This window comes from Tupaia chinensis, unplaced genomic scaffold (genome assembly GCF_000334495.1).
Source record: "Tupaia chinensis unplaced genomic scaffold, TupChi_1.0 Scaffold143612_1, whole genome shotgun sequence".
Lineage (NCBI taxonomy): Eukaryota > Metazoa > Chordata > Mammalia > Scandentia > Tupaiidae > Tupaia > Tupaia belangeri.
In genome coordinates, this window is record NW_006203459.1 from 63,264 (window position 1) to 68,788 (window position 5,525).

Below are 5,525 nucleotides of genomic sequence, written 5' to 3' on the forward strand. Positions count from 1 at the left end.
GCCAGCCACATTTACTAGATTTTTAAGAATGAACAATTAAATTTACTTCTCGAGTTAAGATTTTTCTTACTTAAGAAGTCTTTGCCTACCCCAATGTCTCCCAGAGTTTCCCCAGTGTTTTCCAGGAGCAACTTTATAGTTTGAGGTCTTAGATTTAGATCCTTGATCCACCTTGACTTGATTTTTGTCAAAGGTGAGAGGTAGGGGTTCAGATTCATCTTTCTACAGGTGGAAACCCAGTTTATCCAGCACCATTTGCTGAAGAGGTTTTCCTTTTCCCACTGAATTGACTGGTACCCCTTGTCAAAAGTCAGTTGACTGTATGTTTGGGAATTTATTTCTGGGGATGTTATTCTGTTCCATTTGTCCACATGTCTGTTTCTGTGCCAGTACCATGCTGTTTTGATTAGCAAAGTTTTGTAGTATCTTTTTTGGTCTGGGAGAGAGATGCTGCCCACTACACTCTTCTTGCATGGAATTGCTTTGTTAATTTGGGGTCTTTTATGAATCCAGACGAATTTTATGATTGTCTTTTCTAGATCCGTGAAAAATGTGTCTGGTAGTTTTATTGGCATTGCATTAAATATGTAGATTAATTTGGGTAGAATTACTATTTTGATTATATTAATTCTTCCAATCCATGAACAGGGGCTGTCCTTCAACTTTTTTCTGTCATTTTTCAATTACGTTTTTTTGCTTCTCATAGTTTTCCTTGTGGAGGTCTTTAACTTCTTTGGTTATATTTATTCTTAAATATCATATACTTTTGGTGGCTATGATAAATGGAAAAACTTTTTAGTTTTATCACAGTTTCCTATTGTTTATATATAGAAATGCTATCAATTTTTGTATACTGATTTTAAATCCTGCAACTTTACTGTAATATTACTTCCAGTAATTTTTCTATGGAGACCATTGTGTCTTCTATGTATATAATCATGTCATCTGTGAATAGAGAGAGTTTCACCTCTTTTTTTCATTTTTGAATGCCTTTTATTTTTTCCTCTTTTCTGATTGCATTTGTGAGGATTTACAGTACTATATTAAAAAGGAGTGGAGAAAGTGGACATCCCTGACTTGTTCCCATGTTTACTGGGAAAGCTTTCAGCTTTTCTCCATTCAGGATGATGTTTGCTATGGGTTTTTCATAGATGGCTTTTATTGTGTTGAGAAATGGCCCTTCTGTGCTGATTTTGCTGAGAGTCTTGATCATTAAGGGATGTTGTATCTTATCAAATGCTTTTTCTGCATCAATTCATATGACCATATTGTTTTTAGCTTTATTCCTGTTAATATGATGTATTACATTTATGGTTTTGCATATGCTGAACCAACCTTGCATTCCTGGAATGAAGCCTACCTGATCATGGTGTATGATCTTTTTTATAAGTTGTTGGATACGATTTGCTAGTATCTTGTTTAGAATCATTACGTCTATGTTCATCAGAGATATTGGTCTATAGTTTTCCTTCCTTGTCCTGTCCTTATCTGTTTTAAGGATGAAGGTGATAGAGGCTTCATAGAAAGAATTAGGGAGAGATTCCCCCCATTGAATTTTTAGAAATAACTTGAGCAAAATGGGGATGAACTCTTTGAAAGTTTTGTGGAATTCAGAAGTGAATCCATCAGGGACAGGGCTTTTCTTAGTTGGGAGGTTATTTATTACTGATTCAATCTCCTCACTTTTTATGGGCCTATTCAGACTTTCTATTTCTTCCTGGCTCATTCTTGGTAGATTATATTTGTCCAGGAAATTGTCCATCTTATCCAGATTTTCTTGATTCTTAGCATATAGATGTTCAAAGTATCCTCTAATGATTTTTTGAATTTCTACTATGTCTGTTGTTATGCTACCAGTTTCATTGCTGATTTGATCCACCTGGTTCCATTCTCTCTACTTCTTAATAAGTCTCGCTAGTGGTGTATAGATTTTGTTTATCCTTTCAAAGGACCAGCTTTTACTTTCACTTACTTTCTATATTGTACATTTATTTTCTATTTCATTTATTTCTGCTCAGATCTTTATTATTTTCTTTCTCCTGGAGTTTTTTGGATTTTTTTGCTGTTGCTTTTCCAATTCTCTGAGGCATGATGTTAGATAATCCATTAGCCTTTTACCCATCTTCCTCTTATGTGCACTAATTGCTAGGAAGTTCCCACTTGTGACTGCTTTAGCAGTGTCCCAAAGATTATGGAAACTCGTGTCCTCATTGTCATTGGCTTCCATGAATCTCTTGATTTCAGTCTTTATTTCTTCTTTAGTAGTGTAGTCATTCAGGAGTAGATTATTTCATTTCCATGTATTTGGGTGTTTTTGAGGATTTCTCTTGAAATTAAAATCAACTTTAATTCCATCATGGTCAGAGAAGATGCTGGATATAGTTTCTATGCCTCTGAATCTGTAGAGGCTTGTTTTGTGCCCTATGATATGGTCAATCTATGAAAAGCTTCCATGTCAGGGTGAGAAATAAAGTGTATCTCATGGTTTTTGGATGGAAAGTTCTATAGATGTCTGTTAAGTCTATTTGATTTATGATATCATTTAGACCCTTGATCTCTTTAGATATTTTTTGCCTATATGATCTGTCGAGAGGGGAAAATGCAGTGTTGAGATCTCCAACAATTAGTGTGTTGCAGTCTATCTCCCCTTTTAGATCTAACAGTATTTTCTTCACATATTTGGGTGCTCTTGTGTTAGGTGCATAGATATTTATAAGCATTATATCTTCTTAATCAATAGAGCCTTTTATGATATAGTGCCCGTCTTTGTGTCTTTGAACAGTTTTTGTTTTAAACCCTATTTTGTCAGAAATTAGTATCGCAACTCCAGCTCTTTTTTGGTTCCCATTTGCATGGAAAACCTTTTTCCAACCCTTCACTTTCATTCTATGTTTCTCTTTCTCCACGAGGTGGGTTTCCTGTAGGCAACAGATAGAGCGTTTCTGTTGTTTTATCCATTCAGCCTGTCTGTGTCTCTTGATTGGAGAATTTGATCCATTAACATTCAATTTTATTATCGATGTTACAGTATTTGTACTGAAGTTTAAGGTGGCCATTGTCTTAGTTGCCTGTTATTTCTTTGTTTCTGCCTGTTAGTTCTTTAATTTTCCTGGAACAGTACTTTCTTCAGGGTTTCCTGGAGAACTGGTCTGGTGATGGCAAATTCAGGTTTTGTTTGTCTGAGAAGATTTTAATTTTTGTTTTCCCATATGAAGAATAATCTTGCAGGATATAATAGTCTTGTTTGAAATTGCTTCTCTCTTCACACTTTCAATACATCTTCCCATTCTTTCCTTGCTTACATTGTTTCCGTTGAGAGGTCCGGTGTTAGACTGATGGGATGGCATTTGTAAATCACTTCTCGTTTCTCTCTTGCCTGTTTTAGTATCATGTCTTTATCTGTGGTTTTGGACAGTGTGACTACGATGTGCCTTGGGGAAGATCTTCTCGGACTGATTCTATTTGGGGTCCTTTGTATTTCTTGTGTCTGGATGGCCGAGTGCCTCTCTAGACTTGGGAGATTTCCTTCCAGGATTTCATGGAATAGATTTTCCATGCCATTATTAGTTTCTTCACCTTTGGGATGCCAATTATTCTGATGTTTGGGCGTCTAATGGAGTCTAGTATTTCTCATATATTATCCTCGTTTTTTGTTGTTGTTGTTGTTGTTATTTTCTCTATCTTTTTGGTGTTTTCTTTTAGGTCAGAAGTTTTATCTTCTACATCAGAGATTCAATCTTCAGCATGGTCTAATCAACTTTTAATAGATTTCCTGTACTACAGACTTTATCTCTAATTGTTCCACCTGGTTCTTTCTCATAGTGTCCCTTTCTTCTTTCATGGCCTGGAAGCACTTCCTAATCTCCTGTAGTTCGCTGTCTCTCTTCTGTTCCAATTCATAGAATTTGGTAACCATGAATGTTCAAAATTCTTTATCTGACATTTTGGTAACATCCTCCATTTTTACGAGAGATGGAGGGGAGTTACCATTTTCCTTTGTTGGAGACATATTTCCTTGTTTATTCAGACCTGAGGCTCTTCTTCTACTGCTAGCCATTGGAAGATATATTCACTTTGAATACCTCTTACAGGAACGTTTCTCCGACTATGAGTGAATTTCCTTTTTGCTACAAATTAATGTTTGCTGAAGTCTCTCTTCTGTTGTTTTTACCAATGTGGTATCTAGAGTGGTACTCTACTGAGGTGTCTGAAAAGCAATATGTCCTTTTTCTCAGGAGGAAGAGTACAAAGGAAGATCCCAGAGAAAGTTATATTACTATGGGATTTTAGATATCTGATTAGAGACCTGTCTATTCCCTCTGGCAGTGTGGAAGATGAAGAGGAGAAGATAATAGGTGGAAAACACACACACAAAAAAAATAGAGAAATAAAGAAAAAGTCGCACGTCACGCATTAATGCAGCATGCTATTTTGCCAAAGGCCTGCAGCTGGGTCTGTGGCCTTCTGTGGGGGAAGGAACATCAGAAAATTAACAAGAGAATAAAGAAGCTCAAAAATCAAAAGCAGAAAATACTAGCTACCTACCTAGGGGGCAGGGGTTTGGGCTGGGGATCTGCAGGTGGGGCGAGGGGGCAGTGATGTCCCTGCCTCAGTGTCCCTGGCTTGCCAAAGACCTGAGGCTGGGTCTTTCCTTTTTTAAAAAAAATTTAAGGTAAAGCATTTTCTCAGATTTCAGCCCCTCCTTTCCCTTAATCTTGTAAATAGTCCCCTATCCCACTCCCAATCCAGGAAAGGCAAGGGAACAGGCCTTTAGAAGACATCTTCATGGTTCCTGAGAATCAGTGATTCCATTCACTGCACAAGCGCACCATGTGGTTTTCTAATTTTTGCTTTAAAAAAAAAATTGAATTTTTTTTACTTGTTTTTCTTCTCTTTTTCTCTATTTCTTGGTTGTTGTTGCTTTTGTTTCTCTCTCTCTGTTTCCTTTTCAGCACACTCCTGGATGTTCAGATTGAACTTCAAGTGTGGGAAGAAACATTCCATCCAACAGATGACTAGAAATCACCACAGGGCCACAAAAATGTATGAGAAAGCAAGAAAATGCCTCTCTCTCTTATAAGGGGAAAGAACAATTCCTTTTCAGCCACAGACAGGTAAATGGAAATCATGGAAATGTCTGATAAATAATTTAGAACATTCATAATGGCAAAAGTAAAATAGATGGAAGAGAGACAATGAACTGCAGAAGAGAAAGGAGAAAGGAGCTGACGAGTTCCAGGAGGTGAGGAACTTCTTACAAGGTCTAAAAGAGGAATTACACACTTTAGAAAAGAATCAAATGGACCTGTTACAGATGAAGGCTATAATACAAGAAGTCAAAATCTCCCTTGAAAGTATAAAAAGCAGACTAGATAGAGACAGCTCCATGGCTCCTGTCATCTAGCCATTTGGGGAGAAAGGAAGACGTCCCACTGATAACTGGGCCTCCAGCATCCAAAACTCGCGTGTACAGCCCTTCTTCAAGAGACAGACAGCTCCATGGCTCCTGTCATCTAGGCCTTTGG